The sequence below is a fragment of the Aquarana catesbeiana genome, linkage group LG12 (genome assembly GCF_042186555.1).
Source record: "Aquarana catesbeiana isolate 2022-GZ linkage group LG12, ASM4218655v1, whole genome shotgun sequence".
In the NCBI taxonomy this organism is placed as follows: Eukaryota; Metazoa; Chordata; class Amphibia; order Anura; family Ranidae; genus Aquarana; species Aquarana catesbeiana.
Window position 1 is genome coordinate 23,548,129 of NC_133335.1, and position 18,816 is coordinate 23,566,944.

At 46.6% G+C, this 18,816-nt stretch overlaps 1 protein-coding gene across 3 annotated transcripts in view; it reads right to left on the reverse strand.

Annotated features, from left to right (window-relative positions):
• Positions 1–18,816, reverse strand: part of RGS19 (regulator of G protein signaling 19) — a 54,835-nt gene that overhangs the window by 13,256 nt on the left and 22,763 nt on the right. The window contains exon 1 of one of the 3 annotated variants that reach the window (XM_073607424.1): positions 2,307–2,325. The exons of the other annotated variants lie outside the window; for them this stretch is intronic. The gene's annotated coding sequence lies outside the window, so the exon portion shown is untranslated. Of the gene's footprint in view, positions 1–2,306; positions 2,326–18,816 lie in introns of those variants that run through there. 3 annotated transcript variants of the gene reach the window in all.

Here is an 18,816-nt window from a genome sequence, read left to right on the forward strand (position 1 = left end):
TGTGTGCTGGCCACAATAGTCTCCATTGAAAATATGAAACAATATCAGCCCCACTCCACTTAGTTCCGCTTAGGGTATATTAAAGCGGGGGTTCACCCACACCGCCAAAAAAATAAAATATTAAAAGCCAGCAACTACAAATACTGCAGCTGCTGACTTTTAATACATGGCCACTTACCTGTCCCAGGGTCCAGCGATGTCGGCAGGGGACGCCGAGAACCCGCTCGGTTCTCGGCAGCTGCCGCCGCCATCCTAGGTGAGGGAATCAGGAAGTGAAGCGTTGCGGCTTCACTTCCCGGTTCCCTACTGCGCATGCGTGAGTCGCGCTGTGCGTCCCTAGCGGTCCCCGCTCTCTCCTGGGAGCTGTGTGTTCCCAGCAGACAGCGCGGTCGGGACGGGAAGAGGCATAGACTCCTATGGGAGTCTATGCCGGAAGTGGGTGCAAATACCTGTCTTAGACAGGTATCTGCACCCCCCTGAAAGGTGCCAAATGTGACACCGGAGGGGGGGAGGGTTCCGAAAAGCGGAAGTTCCATTTTTGTGTGGAACTCCGCTTTAAATAGCTATTGAATTGACTGCATATAGCAACCATCCTTGGCGTGTTTCTCCACTCCTGAATCATGAGCAAGGAAAGGGGAAGTCTCCTATCTTTGTGAGCAAATCAGGAGAGGTGAAACATCAAGGATGGTTGGTTCTCGGGTGGAGACATTGCTATATGCAGTCAATTCCTTGGCTATTTAATATATGCTAAGAGGAGCCAAACGGAGTGGGGCTGATATTGTTGACAATGCTGCTGTGCCTCCTGTTCTCATTCCTCCAGAGCTGTGTCTCACTAATACAGGAGGTATGTTACTGGCCAGATGACCAGGTGAAAACAGAAGGAGGGAAAAAAGCCAAAGAAAAGAAATGCAGCCAGCACATCTAATGATTGGTAAGCTGCAATATATTACATTTTTGGTTTAAAACAGATTCACTGCAATTACAAAACACATTTGATGACTACTGTGGAAGGTTTTAAAGTCTAATTCCCATTTCCATAGGTCCTCTCCACCTGTGGGAGGGTCACATTACTAGTATCGGTATCAGTGCCGATACTGAGTATTTGCACAAGCATCAGTACTCGTGCAAATGCCCCGATACTTTCTGGCTCGGTTCTTTGAGCAGTCAGTGGGGTCTCCCCCAGTGTTAAAGAAGTCCGGTAATTGGAGCCGTAAAAAAAAAAAAAGCAGCCGGCAATGTTTATTAGCAACATTGCTCAGCCCATTGTTTCTTTTTGTATATTTCTGTTTCTTCATCTACAGACAAAGGGATTAACAAACGTTCCTCTGTTTTAACCCCTTATTAACCCTTAATTTACTCTAATCAGCCTTAATTAACTCCCTAATGTCCTCCATTTAATTATTATTTTCCTGCTTTTTTTCTTTTGTTCACGTCCATTTTATAAACGATAAACAATTAAAACTTTTTTTTTTGTTTGCTTTGTTAGTGAATATTTTTACACATATATATTAACATATATTTACACATTTCACATTGAAAAAGCGCTAAATTTAAAAAAAAAAAATCTATTTATTTCATTTGTAAATAATGCTTTGTACCATAGCTGAAAGCTGAAGTTAAAACAAAACAGTTGCGGTAGGTATCGGTAATTGGTATCGGCGAGTACTAAAAAAAAAAAAGCATCGGTACTTGTACTCATTGTATAAAAAAATGGTATCAGTGCATCCCTAATTATAACGAAGGTGAATTTCAGGGGCAGATGCCAGCAAACAGACAGCGACTGCGGCCGGACTCCGTCAGGTGGAATCTGGGAGGAATTAACGTTTTTTGTGGCCCTATGTGACTTCCTCCAGCAAGGCACTTGACCTGAGCATCACCAGAGATTATCTCCAGCGTTGGGTTAAGCAAAGGCAAGATAAACATTACTGGGTGATAGAAGACAGTACAGAAATAGCCAAGCTGATCTCTTTATATAAAAAAGCAATTGGCTTTGCACTGTGCAAAAGTCAAACGATCACAAAAACACCAGTCAGGGTGAAAACAGCGTACGTTTGTTTACGTAGTTCTACGATGAACTAGAAGTTTAGGTGGACCATCCATATTAGATAACAGCTACAAGAAAATAAATTTCCTCCTTTGACGACTTTCTGACGCCCTGGACAGCTGCCCTTGTGGCAGACCACCCTTGTGTTAAAACCTGGTGGGTCCTTTGAAGTGGGTGTCTGTATATATTTTTAAAATTCAAGGCAAACCAACCAGAACACAAGCAACCCCCACACATGAAATATTGAACAGAGAGTACTCACGCTGTCCCACAACAAGGAACTGATGTCCCACGCACACACCGCCGTTATTTTATCTCTCAGACATGCTGACCTCACCCAGTTTGTGATCTATGCAAACTTCTCTACTGATCCTTCACCAATCAGAGAGGAGAACCATTGTACCAAATAATACCCCGCACTGCTGATTTCCATGCTATATTTTGATAACATGTACAGAAATAAATATTTAAGGGAAACTCCATTTCAATAATCAGATATGGCCGGCCTTACTGGTTTTTCCAAAGGTCCCAACTACGCTTGAGGATCAGAGGTTTTTTTCAGTGGCTGAACTATAGTTGCTTGTGGGGGATCTATTGTTGTAGGGAGGTGTCTTATGTTACTGGAGGGTCAATCATTTCTGGGAGGGGTATATTGTTGCTGGCTGCTGGAGGGGTGCATTGCTGCTGGCTGTTGGGAGTCTATAGTGCTGGAATGGATCTATTGTTGCTGGCTGTTCAGAGTCTATTGTTGCTGGGGGATCTATCGTTTCTGGAGTGGGGTATATTGTTGCTGGGTGATCTATTGTTGCTGGGATGAGGTATATTGTTATTGGGGGATCTATTATTTCTGGGGTGGGGTATATTGTTGTTGGGTGATTTGTTGTTTCTGGGGTGGGGTCTATTGTTGCTGGGGGTATCTATTGTTGCTGGGGTGGGGTCTACTGTTGCTGGCTACAGGGGATCTATTTTACTGATTATCTTTATCATTAACAAATTCCATAAAAGTTACTTAGTGCTGCAAAATAATACTTTGCTCTGAATTCTCTAAAAGGGGCGGTACTGGAAGATGGGTAGGGGGTGGAACCCAAGGGACAGTGCTCGGAAGTGGGTAGGGGGTTTCCGGAACCATGGGACAGTGCTCGGAGGTGGGTAGGGGGTGGAACCAAGGGACGGTGCTCGGAGGTGGGTAGGGGGTGGAACCAAGGGACGGTGCTCGGAGGTGGGTAGGGGGTGGAACCAAGGGACGGTGCTCGGAGGTGGGTAGGGGGTGGAACCAAGGGACGGTGCTCGGAGGTGGGTAGGGGGTGGAACCAAGGGACGGTGCTCGGAGGTGGGTAGGGGTGGAATCAAGGGACAGTGCTTGGAGATGGGTGGAACCAAGGGACAGTGCTCGGAGGTGGGTAGGGGGTGGAACCAAGGGGACAGTGCTCGGAGGTGGGTAGGGGGTGGAACCAAGGGACAGTGCTTGGAGGTGGGTAGGGGATTTCCGGAAACCAAGGGACAGTGCTCGGAGGTGGGTAGGGGGTGGAACCAAGGGACATGCTCGGAGATTGGTAGGGGGTGGAACCAAGGGACAGTGCTCGGAGGTGGGTGGGGGGGACCAAGGGACGGTGCTTGGAGGTAGGTAGGGGGTGGAACCAAGGGATGGTGCGTGGAGGTGGGTAGGGGGTGGAATCAAGGGACAGTGCTTGGAGATGGGTGGAACCAAGGGACAGTGCTCGGAGGTGGGTAGGGGGTGGAACCAAAGGACGGTGCTTGGAGGTGGGTAGAGGGTGGGACCAAGGGACAGTGCTTGGTGGTGGGTAGGGGATTTCCGGAACCAAGGGACAGTGCTTAGAGGTGGGTAGGGGATTTCCAGAACCAAGGGACGGTGTTCGGAGGTGGGTAGGGGGTTGAACCAAGGGACGGTGCTCGGAGATGGGTGGAACCAAGGGAAAGTGCTCGGAGGTGGGTAGGGGGTGGAACCAAGGGACGGTGCTCAGAGGTGGGTAGGGGGTGGAACCAAGGGACGGTGCTCAGAGGTGGGTAGGGGGTGGAACCAAGGGACGGTGCTCAGAGGTGGGTAGGGGGTGGAACCAAGGGACGGTGCTCAGAGGTGGGTAGGGGGTGGAACCAAGGGACGGTGCTCAGAGGTGGGTAGGGGGTGGAACCAAGGGACGGTGCTCAGAGGTGGGTAGGGGGTGGAACCAAGGGACGGTGCTCAGAGGTGGGTAGGGGGTGGAACCAAGGGACGGTGCTCAGAGGTGGGTAGGGGGTGGAACCAAGGGACGGTGCTCAGAGGTGGGTAGGGGGTGGAACCAAGGGACGGTGCTCAGAGGTGGGTAGGGGGTGGAACCAAGGGACGGTGCTCAGAGGTGGGTAGGGGGTGGAACCAAGGGACGGTGCTCAGAGGTGGGTAGGGGGTGGAACCAAGGGACGGTGCTCAGAGGTGGGTAGGGGGTGGAACCAAGGGACGGTGCTCGGAGGTGGGTAGGGGGTGGAACCAAGGAACGGTGCTCGGAGGTGGGTAGGGGGTGGAACCAAGGAACGGTGCTCGGAGGTGGGTAGGGGGTGGAACCAAGGGATGGTGCTCGGAGGTGGGTAGGGGGTGGAACCAAGGGACAGTGCTTGGAGGTGGGTAGGGGATTTCCGGAAACCAAGGGACAGTGCTCGGAGGTGGGTAGGGGGTGGAACCAAGGGATGGTGCTCGGAGGTGGGTAGGGGGTGGAACCAAGGGACATGCTCGGAGATTGGTAGGGGGTGGAACCAAGGGACATTGCTCGGAGGTGGGTGGGGGGAACCAAGGGACGTGCTCGGAGGTAGGTAGGGGGTGGAACCAAGGGACGGTGCTCGGAGGTGGGTAGGGGGTGGAATCAAGGGACGGTGCTTGGCGGTGGGTAGGGGGTGGAACCAAGGGACGGTGCTTGGAGGTGGGTAGGGGATTTCCGGAACCAAGGGACAGTGCTCGGAGGTGGGTAGGGGGTGGAACCAAGGGACGGTGCTCGGATGTGGGGGGTGGAACCAAGGGACGGTGCTCGGAGGTGGGTTGGGGGGACCAAGGGACGGTGCTCGGAGGTAGGTAGGGGGGGGGACCAAGGGACGGTGCTCGGAGGTAGGTAGGGGGGGGGACCAAGGGACGGTGCTCGGAGGTAGGTAGGGGGTGGAACCAAGGGATGGTGCACGGAGGTGGGTAGGGGGTGGAATCAAGGGACAGTGCTTGGAGATGGGTAGGGGGTGGAACCAAAGGACGGTGCTTGGAGGTGGGTAGAGGGTGGGACCAAGGGACAGTGCTTGGTGGTGGGTAGGGGATTTCCGGAACCAAGGGACAGTGCTCGGAGGTGGGTAGGGAGTGGAACCAAGGGACGGTACTCAGGGGTGGGTAGAACCAAGGGACAGTGCTTGGAGGTGGGTAGGGGATTTCCAGAACCAAGGGACGGTGCTCGGAGGTGGGTGGGGGGAAACCAAGGGACGGTGTTCGGAGGTGGGTAGGGGGTTGAACCAAGGGACGGTGCTCGGAGATGGGTGGAACCAAGGGAAAGTGCTCGGAGGTGGGTAGGGGGTGGAACCAAGGGACGGTGCTCAGAGGTGGGTAGGGGGTGGAACCAAGGAACGGTGATCGGAGGTGGGTAGGGGGTGGAACCAAGGAACGGTGCTCGGAGGTGGGTAGGGGGCGGAGACAAGGGGTGATTCAGAAGGGGGGAGTTCCTGCACCTATTCTCTGAGAAAAAAAAGCCCCGCTGAGGATTATTTACTAAAGGGGTTGAGAATGTTCACACAAACATTTGTAGAAATAGTCACTTCAAATAGCCAATCACATGAAAAGCAAAGTCATGTTTACTTATTTTATCTGATTGGATATTTGGGGTGACTATTCACACATTTTATTAGTGAATAAGCCCCAAAATCTCTGACATCCCCAGTCTGTACACAAGCTGCTCTCTCCTTGTCCTCTCTGCTGGTCTATAGCTGTACATCTACAGGGATGCCTGGATGCAGGTCTTCTACTTCTCCAGGCGATCACATGATTTTCTTCTGACTCAGCTAGAGGAAGTTATAACAACGGCTTCTCTCAGTATCTACAGAACAAAAACAAGTTAAAGCGGAGCTCCAGACCCCCACAAAAAAAAATTTAAGTCAGCAGCTACAAATACTGTAGCTGCTGACTTTTGATATATAGACACTTTCCTGTCCAGGGAGCCCGCAATGTCAGCGCCCCAAGCGGATTTTCGGATTGTCTCTCAGGTGCTGCAGCCACCAACCGGTTCCCTACTGTGCATGCGCAAAGTGCGCTGCACTTTCTAACTGGCGGTGGTGGAAGGAGGAGGTGGGCTGAACTTCCGAGGGACATCGCCATGGCACAGTCTCCCAGAAGTGGGGAAGGGTACCAATCCCCCCTCACCCCTGAAAGGTGCCAAATTCGGCACCCGAAGGGGGGAGGAAGCAGATAAACGGAAGTTCCACTTTTGGGTGGAACGCCGCTTTAAGATTGGTGAAATTTGTTTTATTTATTTTTTCCCTACAAAATTGACGTTTTAAGTTAAAGGATTTGTGAACATGAATTCTAAGCTGGCCCATGTAAAAAAAAAAAATCATAATAAAGAAATAAACTTAAAACCTTCAACTCCTGTATATATTAAAAAGGGAACTTCACAAAGTTATTTTCAATTTGATAAATTTTTTCTGTTTTCTAAGTCTGGCTATAAACAAATTCCTATACTTCAAATTTTAAAACCCCCTATAAGCACCCACTTATTGAGAAATTCACTCAACCCGCTTCAAAATCTTTCCAGATTTTTTTTTATATTTTATGTTTTACGGTTAATTTTCTGGCATTGCTATTTAGGCTCCATTCACTCTTGTGCAACTTGTCATGCATTTTTGGACATCAAGGTTGCATGACAAGTTGTTCCCCATGTTTTACAAATGATAAACATTCATATATGTGCTACTTAAAGTTGCAGCCACTTCAAAGTAGTTCATGCACTACATTGGTCTAACTTTCATGCAACTTGATGGCCATAGACTTCAATGTTAACCCTCAGAAGGTGCATGGAAGTGGTACCTGAATGTTATACAAAGAAACTTGTGTGCAACAGTTGTCCATTATCACTGGTCAAAGCCAAAGTTGTAACCAAGTTGCACCCATCCAAAGTTGCATCAAAGTTGCATTCTAAAGTTGGCGCAGTTTTGGAGTCGTACAAGTGTAAAAAGAGCTTTACACCTTCAGCTTACTTCACTCTTGCCACTCTTCAACTCCCCACCACTATCCAAATGCCTATTTAGTCAGTAGCTCCTTTCTTTCCACACCCTACTCACCCAATGCCAAAAGAGATAGGGTGTTGGGGTCTGAGGCCCCCCCCCTGAGGATGCAACATGTCATAGGTGCTATTGGCCCCACCCCTGAGGATGCAACATGTCATCAGTGCTAGTGGTCTAAAGCAGTGATCTCCAAGCTGCGGCCCTTTGCTTGCTTTTATCTGGCCCTTGGGGCACTATTCCTGCAGCTGATCCGAGACACTATTCTGCCAAGTGACATCAACAATAAGGCACCATTTCTGCCACTGACATCAACAATGGGGCACCATTTCTCCCACTGACAACAATGGGGCACTATTCCTCCCATTGATACAAGACACTATTCTGCCAAGTGACATCAACAATGGGTCACCATTTCTCCCGCTGACTCCAACAATGCGGCACTATTCCTCCCCCTAATACCAACGTGGTGTTGCTTACTCCCACTGATGACAGGAAAATTTCCACTTCCACTGGCCACAGTCTACCCCCCCCCCCCCTAAAGTCTGAGGGACATTAAACCGTCCCTTTGTTTAGAAAGTTTGGTGACCCATGGTCCAAAGCATCATTCCTAATAATGTACATTAGGCAACTGACAAACCAACGGCATTCTCATGTATGGTGCACAAAGCAGCACCATCTTTACTGCTGGGGTTACCTGGAGATATCATAACGGCAGCAATCTTATCCAACCACCCACCGATATCAAAGCTTGACTGAATCCGTCTGATGACTGTGGACCACCCAGAACAAGCATGTGGCCAACTGGAGGTCAGAATAACCACTTTGAAGTAAATGTATCATGTGACAAATATAGGAAATGCTATTGCTGACCTTCTTTTAAAAGATCCGTATCTGCAAATGTGTTCCGAATCTTTAAGAAGCAAAAGGAGATAACGGACAGCCGCCATGATTTTTTTCAAGAAGGCGCGCCTTTAAGCCATTCTTTGACATTCCATGCCAATCGTTCACAAAGTGATCAGGAAAAACTGGTGAATTTTCATGACCAAATATAGTCAAGAGTAGCTAAACCATATATTCTTCTTTCATCCTTTGATACAAAAGACCTAAATGAGCCAAACATGACCGCCTCTATATCTTATCTCAGATCAACAAGATGGCCGCTCAGAGATAAGCACTGGAATCCTGTCACAGCTCCAAATCCAAAAGACAGCAGTTGCAAGAGGAACTTATATCTGGGTGTCGTTTCCTCTTCTGAAAAGAAAGTCTAACGCGTTTTTTTTTTTTTTTTCCTCTTTTCATCTGCAGTAACATGGCAGATATCTAAAGAGTCATAGAGCTCTGAAATAATGTCTTCAGCCCTCAAATAATAATTACAATCTCCCAAAAGGAAACTGGCACTATTTTAAAGGGATTTGGACCCAGACAGGATGCTTGGGTAGTAAATTTTGTCGGTTGGAAATGCTGAACTGTTTTCCTGCCCGCCAGGTTGGCAGGGGACAGGGTGGAATAGTAAAAGGACCATTTTGAACCCAAAGGAAGGAGCTCTATTATGGGTTAAAAAAAAAAAAAAAGGAGAGATGGTGACTGATCTGTATTTAGGCCAAAGAAGGCGATTTGTTGAAGGTTGGGGTTGGATAGATTCCATTGTTTACCAACCCCCCAGCTGGCTTTTAGGCCAGCGAGTGAGGTTTTTGGATTGGTAAACAAATTTGGAGTAAACGCTGAGATGTTCCTAAACCTATTCAAGACTAGTCAGGAATTCGTGATGAATGATAGGCGTGTCCCCCCCCACTGATCCTTTTGTGATATTTTATCTCAATTCTGACCTCATGGGCTGCATGCAAATAATGCAGCTTCCACTATGATGGGTTTAGTACAAGTTAACAAGAACCTGTGGTGATAGGAAACCAGCTTTAGATGTATGCTATCAGTAGAGCAGTTGGCTCCAGGTGCTTCCATCCATTTATCTCCCGAGTGTTCAGAGAGAACAAAACCTGAGCTATCATTTATCACAAATCTCGACCAAAGTTTGCATGATGGTGCCTGACCCCCCACCATCCAGCCAGGTAAATCAGCCATGGAATGGTCAAGTGGGATATGTGGGGGGAGGACAGGCCAGAATGTGACCCTGCCCAGCTATGGTTGGAATTTACATAACAGGATGACACCATCTGGCTTCTAGCACTGAACGGCTGAAGGGGGGAGTCTCGGCTGACTATGATAACAGAGGCCCTGACGAGGTCTTCCTAACGATCTAAGCCATCTACAGATCTGTGCCAAGCACACCGAAACACAAAACTGTGACACACACATCAGGATTATCTTTCTGTAGGAGAACTTTATAGTTAGCAGCTAAGGATTTTCAAATTGAGTATTCAATAAAAAAAATACATTAAAAAAAATCTGAAAGTTTTTGTTGCTCAGGGCAGAAAGTCAGCTTCCAAAAGGTAGGATGAAAGGCTACAGTGAGGGGCTGCTTTTAGATACCGCGGGGGGCCCCCATACAGACAACCTGACACAGGGGCCCCCATACAGCCAATGCTTAAGTTATGAATGAACACAGTGAGTGATCAGTAAGAATCACTCATTGTGTGCATTCAGGAAAGTTTAAGGGGCTGGTAAATGACATATTTAATGGACCCTGCCCCTCCCCCACTCTCCATCTTAAAGGGTCCTTTTTGTGCTTGCAGCTGCGGAGGGAATCCAGCAGAACTGTGGGGGTAGGGTTGCCACATCATCCCTTTAATCCAGGGACACACATTAATTACACAGGTTCTGTGGCTGATTAAGGTGGTAATTAAACTCACTTGGTGCCTTATCTGCATTGAATCAGCCTCAGAAACCCGTTTAAATCCATATATGTACTGATTAAAGGGATGATGTGGCAACCCCATGCGGGGGTATGGGGCCACACAGGGGGGCCTGGCCAACAGGGGCAAAACGTATGGTGCACAGGGATGGTGATTGGGACCGCTGAGGGGAGGGGGGGGCAATTACAGGAAAAGATCCCCTGTATGGCTCTCTCTGCAGCAACTGAAAGCCAACAGGATGGAGAGAAGAAGCCAGCTTTCAGCTGCTGCAGAGAGCCATACGGAGGATTTGGTACAATATATGCCCCCACTGCTCCGATCACCCTGCCTGTGCATCATTACATCCCCCCCCCCCCCCAGTGCTGCCAGCTTCCCTCCACTCCTTCCCGCTGGCAGCTGCAAGCACCCAATAGGCTCTATCTAGATGCCTGCTGCCTGGGCCCCCCTACTGGCCCGGGTCCCATACAGCAGGACCAGTGGTACCCCCTTTATCTACGGCCCTGGCTACAGGATACAACTCCTCTTAAACGTGGGACTTCATTCTCCCAATCAACATTGATTATTTTTTATTCCTTATGCAGGTAGCATTAGTAAATACTGTAGATAGGAATGTATATCAATATTTACTTGTTTTAAACTTTTTTTTTTTTTTACAGTTCTTCAGTTACATCCTGGTTTCTTGCCTAGGCGAATGACGTCATACATCCCAGGAGTCTTCAGGAGGGGGTTTTCCCAGCTAAACACACTCTCCTGCATGCATGCCTGACCTAAGGGCAGATAGATTCTTAGGAAGTAAATGTTACATGAATCACCTGCCCTTACTAAAGATGGCCTCGGCCAGAAATGCTAGTGGGGTTGTTTTGCAAAGTGATTTCTCAACACAATAAAACATGGAGACATGGATAGATGGGGGGAGTTTGCTTTGAATATTATAAGATTAATTAAAGAGTGTTTTTGGTTCGTAGTGCTTAGATGCAGTGAGGATCAGCTTTAAAGAGGAGTTCCACCCAGGGGGGCCGTCAAAAAAAAAAAAAATTAAAAGTCAGCAGCTACAAATACTGCAGCTGCTGACTTTTAATTGGGCACTCACCTGTCCCTGGGTCCAACGATGCGGGGGATCGAGGCCCCGCTCGTCCCCCCCCCTCCGCTCGTCGGCGCCGGCATTTCAACTGTGGGCACCGGGCTGTGGCTTCACAGCCTGGCACCCACTGCGCATGCGCGAGCGGCACCGCGCGCCGTGATTGGCCGCTCAATCACCTGGGACCTGTAATGGGTCCCAGATGATTGACAGGAGGGAGGGTGCAGAGCGGAGCCCTTCCTGTGCCTGGGGGGGAAGTGATGTCACCAGCCCAGGCAAAGGAACAGGCAGACTACGAGGGACCACCTAGCAACAGGCATTTAGAGGTAAGTGAAAAAAAAAAAAATATCCAAATGTTTGTTTTTTTTTTTAGAATTTTTCCAGGTATTTTTGTTTTTTGGGTGGAACCCCACTTTAAGTTGACCATAGAGGAACTGAAATTGGGTCAGTTGAGAAGGGACCAGCCAAAATTTGATCCATGTGTGACCATCCGTGTTCAATAGAAGTTGATCGATAGGGCGACAAAAAAATCGACCTGACAAGCTGGAAAACTTTTGTTGATAATCAGCTGCAGCTGCTGATCAGTGTATTCTGGAGTCGCCGGATGCCGGAGGGGGAGATTCCTCCATCCACCTTGTTTGCGTGGATGGAGGAAACCGAGTTCAGCCCACTGAATAAAAAAAACAAACAGAAAACAAAACTCATCTATAGCCAGCTTTAATGTGTGATCCCAGCGAGATGACTTTGGGAATTTAAAGTTCCAAATCTGGAAAATATAGGCTTTATGGCCAAAAAAGTTGGGGACTTCTGGCCATCAAACCTACATGAGCTTGCTGGACATCCCACACCAACACCACGGGCAATTTTATGGTGTTGGCTGTCCTTTGTGGCTAGAACATCCCCCACTCTCCTTGGAAGGATGTCCACATGATTTTGGATGCCTGTAGAAATTTGTCCCCATTTGGCCAGAAGGTCATTTGAAGTCAGGTACGGGGGTTGGATGAGAAGACCTGGCTCACAATCCCCATTACCATGCATCCCAAAGGTGCTCATTATAGTTGAGGCCAGGCCATTGTGTAGGCCACGCAAGGGGTGTCATACTCAATTTCATCATGGGCCGCATCAGCATTATGGTTGCCAGTTGTATTTAGAAGACTAGATGTTCAGAGCATCCCACCCTCCTTACGTTAGATATCAAGAGCCCCCCACCACCAGAAGTCAAGAGTCCTCCAACCTCACTTACATCACAGTGCACCCCCCCTTATCATGTGCTGCTGCCGGGAAGAATATGGGTGCGGAGCTGGAAAGCAGCAAGTGCAGGGTATGGAGGAGGACCAGAGGAGGGTTGGAGTCAGCTTCTGGAGTCTGTTGAATGCTGAGACCAGGGAAGGCGAAGAGTGGGGGGGTGCTTCGGTTGCACAGAGAGGTGCAGGATCTATAGAAGGAGTTCTGTCCTCTCTGCTGCCGAGACAAGGTGGAAGCCACAGCTGCAGGAGAGGTGCAGCGGCCACACAAAACAACCTTGTGGGCCGTATTCAGCCCATGGGGCTTGTGTTTGCTGTACAACAAACCATATCTTTTTGGAGCTGGCTTTGTACACAGGGGCACTGTCACGCTAGAACAAGGTGCACAAATGTCAGTGGGAGTTGTCCCATGTAACTCCACTTTTGTGGGGGGGGGGGGGGGGAATAGCAAATAAAAAAAAAATAATATAGCTTGTTCAATTGGGACACAATTCATATTGTAATTGAATGTTATTAAAAATTACCTTTCCTTTTTCAATCTGCAGCTCTGTAATTTTCTATAAATGCAATATGGCTACCTGGAGTTGTTCTGTACACAGAATGTGTACTGACCACTCCCCAGAAACATTTTCTGCTTGTGCGATTGGCTCACCAATTTTCCCAGATGTCTGCCTAAGATCCAAGTCAGATTTTAGGCATCCCCTGCAACAAAAATGTCATTTTTGGTATGATACTTCCAATAGGAACACGTCTAAAGGGATGCAGGCCTAGCAGATTTCCTCATTAGTGCCCTGCTGCTGCACAGCTGACAGATAATTATGAAACCACTCCCATTAGACCCACTCTGCACAGAGGCACAGACAAACACACATAGATTTCTTAAGAATAATAAAAAGGTAAGAATCTGCAACAAAGGTTGTTATAATCCCTGTAATGTACATAGATCACTGTGGAATGGTTTTTTTGTCAACAAAAGTGTAGTTACGCTTTAAGTAAAACACTGACCTGGATCACATACAATGGTCAGAAAAAAGGCTTGGGGCATGACAGCCGATTTGCCAGTTCCCTTTAGGTATAAGGCTGAGGTTTATAACAAGTTACTGTGTAAAGTTCTGGCACAATCACTTTTGCTACACAAGTTTGGTATCAGGTCTGACCTACTACTGTTAGCGAAGCACGTTTTCCAGGCTTAAAGGAGATCTAATCCCAATCGCTAAAAGCAACTTCTGAAATTACATTAACAAGTTAAAGCGTATAAAAGCTTTAAATCTTCCTAAACCTGCAGCTTTTTAAATAGTACCTCCCATGAAAGTTCTTATTTAGGCACTTTATGGTATACAGCGCTCCTAAACTGCCCCCGCCCATTGGAATGCATGGGCAGCGCTTCCGAAGCACCTAAAAAGTACAGAAACTACTGTTGGGAATCAGTGCGGCGTCGCACCGATTCGGACGCTGCCATTTCCGGCAATAGCCGTCAATTTGGCATGCGATTTGACATGCCAAATCGCTGCAATGTGAACCAGGGCTAAAACCCGGAAGCTGATTTTTAGGGTTTTTAGCTTGCGTATATAAAAACGTACAATGATGGCGCACACGTAGATAAGACCCTATGACAGGCCAGCACAAACAAGCCTTAGAGGAAACTGTGAACACAAAGCGACCACAACTTCCCCAAATCTCCATCGTGCCCCGCCAACGCACAAACCACACCAGCAAAACCCCGTCCGAAAATGTCTCAGACACACAAAGCTTGGCTACATACACTCTGTACAATACCTACTGACACAAGCAGAAGAAGGTGCCCGCATTGCCTGTGGTAACCTTTCCTCCCTTCATACAGATACAAATTCCTTAGCTATTTGTATATTTTATGGTGGATATTAGGGTTCATTGCTACTCTAAGGTGTGTTGCTGCTTGCACTGACATGGTCTGCACTGTGGATTTCAACACTGACATTCAGTAGGCTTAAAGTCTGAGTTCACTTTTCTGAACATATTACATCCGTATTTAGGTAACATGTTCAGTATGCATCCCGCTGATATCAAAGGGAGGCGGGATCTTCTCCCTGCACCCGCTGTCACAATTTGTGTGGTGCTCCACCCCTACGGGGCTGTGTCATTCATTCACAGTGTCCTGTAAATGAATAGACTACATGCCCCGGAAGAAGTCCACTTGTGACGAAACCGGTCGGGCGGAGATACGCAGACCTGTCATCGTGCTGTCCGAACTTTCACCGATCGATGTTTATTATGCTATCTGCTTGTATTACTTTGGAAACATATTCTGTTTTAATAAACCATTTGTAAGAGGTTTTACACTATTGGAGCCCCTTCTCTTTTATTGGGTGTACCGCTGCAAAAACTTGGATGACCGGAGATCTGATCACCAGGAGCTGTGTATGTGATCTATACCATTGCCTTTTGTCTTCCTGGGCCAACTAATAGTGGTGAATTACCAAGGCTTATGTGACCTTCCATAATCAGAGTGTCTATACCAGTGATGGCGAACCTTGGCACCCCAGATGTTTTGAAACTACAATTTGCGATGATGCTCAACTACACTGCAGGGTGCATGAGCATCATGGGAAACGTAGTTTCCAAAACATCTGGGGTGCCAAGGTTCACCATCACTGGTCTATACTCTATGGTAAGAGTACATCTTGACCTTTATGTCGGTGGCTTCTCACATGGTGGAGGTTTTCTACGAGCATTCCCGAGTTGGTTGTCCTTTGGCTACACATTTATTTAAATGTCTTACAATAAAGTTGCAGCTTTATTTGATTTATTTATGTTGTTGGTTTTTCTTACACAAGCCCAATATTGCTTGCATATTTTGGTATCTAATAGACTACATGTACCTTCAGTCATTGCAGCTGATGGCTTGTAGTCCTCAATGAACTGCGAGGGAGCTGGTGAGTGCTCTCATAGTTCATTAACCTTCCTTTCATTCAGTAACTGCCTGCCCGATATCGGAGATATCCTGAGATTCTTCCACAATCTGCTGATCCCTGGTACAATGCTCTGCAGGCTCCTTAGAAAAAAAAAAATCACTTTTTTTTTTTCCCTGCAAAAAAAAATTGCATTTATAATTGTTTTTGAAACGGTGAAATTATCTATTAAATCGGCCCGGGCAGGGAAGAGTAACAAAGATGAATCACAGAGGAATTCTTCCCTTGCAGCAATGTACAAAATGAACAAAACCAGTCCAACAGAAAACTTTTCATGTTAATTTGCTGCAATACACTGTAGAATTCATGGGAATGAGCCTGGGGGTGAATGAGACCTAAGATGCAATGAAGTGCCTTTCTTTTTTTTAATATATACAGGGACTACACATACTAAAACTGCAGAGTACAAAATCTGGTGCAGCTGCATGATATCCAATCAGCTTCTAACTTCAGCTTGTTCCATTAAACTTTAACAAAAAAAAAAAAAAAAAACTAAAAGCCGATTGGCTACCATGCAGAGCTGCACCAGATTTTGCACTCTCCAGTTTTAGTAAATCTCCCCCATGGCGTGGAACAGATGCCTGGGGACACACGTGTATATACGTACATACTGATGAATATAGATTCTTACGAAACATAGATATGGTGACGTAAACAACACAATTGTTTTTTTTATTTCTTCATTACAGTAGAGTTCCTTTAAAGATCTAGCCCCATAGTGTAGTAATACAGCTTTAACTGCTTCCCGCCCGTTTCATTGTAAAATGATGGATGGGCAGGAACCCTATTGTTCTGGGAGGACATCATATGACGTCTTCCTGAGAACGGGCCGCACACAGCGGATAACTGATCAGTGTACTGGCCTGCTGCCGGTAACACGTCCAATCACAGCAGATCACATGACAGTTGTAAACAATGAATGGCTTCCTTTAATGTCATTCATTGTATACAATTGTGTTTCTAGCTGTGATTGGTCACAGTGACCACATGGTACAGACAGGGCCAATCACAGCCTATTTGTAACATGTGATTAGCTGCGGTCAATCACAGCTAATCACAACACACAGGGTTTGACCTACTAAGGCCCCTTTCACACTGGGGCGGGAGGTGCGTCGGCGGTAAAGCGCCACTATTATTAGCAATGCTTTACCGTCGTTTTAGCGGTGGTATTTGGTCGCTAGCGGGGCGGGTTTTACCGCCCGCTAGTGGCCGAGAAAGGGTTAAAAAACACCGCAAAGCGCAGAGGCAGAGGCGCTTTGCCGGCGGTATAGCCACGCTGCCCCATTGATTTCATGGGTGATTTACGGGTATCGGGGTACACTACCCATTGGAGAGTATTGATGTTCTTTTGTATACCATGATATATTGTTGATTTTTTGTGTTTTGTTTTTGTGTATCATGTATGTATTGTATAGATGCCATTTGTCTTTTTATCTATTTGTATTAAACATGCAATATTATTAAAGTTATTCATTTTTACATCAGAGTTGGTGGTCTTTCAAAGTCCCACTTAGGGGGTATTTCCTTTTGTTCATTGATTTCAATGGGCAGGAGCGGTGAAGGAGCGGTGTATACACCGCTCCTTCACCGCTCCGAAGATGCTGCTAGCAGGACTTTTTTTCCCGTTCTGCTAGCGCACCGCTCCAGTGTGAAGACATAGCAGTGGCTGTTTCGGGTCGGTTTGCAGGCGCTATTTTTAGCGCAATAGCGCCTGCAAACCGCCCCAGTGTGAAAGCGGTCTAAAAGCTGGAGAGTGCAAAATATGGTGCAGCTCTGCATAGGAACCAATCAGCTTCCAGGTTTTTTTTTTTTTTTTTTGTCAAAGCTTAAAGCAGAGATCCGCCCACCGCTGCAAAAATTAAAAGCCAGCAGCTACACATACTGCAGCTGTTGGCTTTTAATAATAGGACACTTACCTGTCCTGGAGTCCAGCGATGTCGACATCGCAGATGATGTTTCCATCACATGTCGGGTGCTGCCACTGACATTGCGGGTAAGGAAACCCGGCAGTGTAGCCTTACGGCTTCGCGTTGGGAACCCTACTGTGCATGCGTGAGGGCTCTGCTCCTCTCTCCTACTTGCCTGGCGGCGGGGAAAGGAGGAGGGAACTGAGCCGTGACATCAACAGCCACGGCTCCCAGAAGTGGGAACAGGATACCTGTCAAAGACAGATATCCTTCCCCCCTCCCCCCGAAAGTTGCCAAATGTGGCACCGAAGGGGGGGGGGGGGGGAGAGACAAATGAGCGGAAGTTCCACTTTTGGGTGGAACTCCGCTTTAATTGAACAAGCTGAAATTATAAGCTGATTGGCTACCATGCATAGTTGCACCAGATTTTGTACTTTCCAGTTTTAGTAAATCAACCCTAAAGTGTCTACACACTGTCATTCAGTAAAAATGTTTGCTTATAGCAGTGAAATTCACTGCTATAAGCAATCATAGCAAGTAGAAGGAAAAAAAAAATCCTGATCAACTCCGCCGAGTGGTACAGTGTTACTACTGTAACACTGCATTTCTCTGTTCACAGTACGTAAACAAAAAGATATTTAAAAAAAAAAAAAAAAAAAAAAAAAGAAAATAAAAAAATTTTTTTATAAAAAATAAAAAATTGAAAAAAAAAAAATTATTTCAGATATATCCCATAGTTTGTGGACTCTTTCCTAACTTTCCTAGAGATGAAATAATATACACTGATTTGGGTTATTTTCATCAAAGAAATGTAGCAGAATACATTCTGGCCTAAATTTATGAAGGCGGAAAATTTATTTGCAAATTTTTTTTTTTTTAACATAAACGAAGAAAAACTTTTTTGCTTCAAAACTTTGGGCCTTTTTCTCATGTATTTAGCAACAAATAAATAAAACCCAGCATTTATTAAATACCACAGAAAAAAAAGTCTATTTCTGTGAAAAAAAATCATTAAAAAAAATGTCATATGGGTAAAGTGTAGCATGACCGCGCAATTGTCATTCAAATTGTGACAGCGCTGAAAGCTGAAAATTGGCCTGGGCAGGAAGGGGGTGAAAGTGCCAGAAATTGAAGTGGTCAATATTTATAGAAAAACGTCCACCATACTAAATATTGATATCACCTCTGCACTGAAAATAAGGTAACATATGATAAATGCAATTTTATTTTTTTTTGAGGGACAGTGAAATTGGAAACTAAAATGCTCCTAGATGCTCATGAAGAACAAGAACATTCTAACTTTGAAAAACTCACCTAAAACCATCTCTGGAACGTTCCTTCTGATTAACAGAACAGAGGGGACCCAAATCTACCAGTACAGTATGCCTTTGACTTATGGAAGAAAACCAGAGCAGCACCTTAAGGAACCGGCAATGTACTGGGGCATGGGTGCTCAACCTGTGGCCCTCCAGCTGTTGAGGAACTTCAAGTCCCATGAGGCATTGCATGGCTGACAGTTACAAGCATGTACAAGAGTAAACACTGGT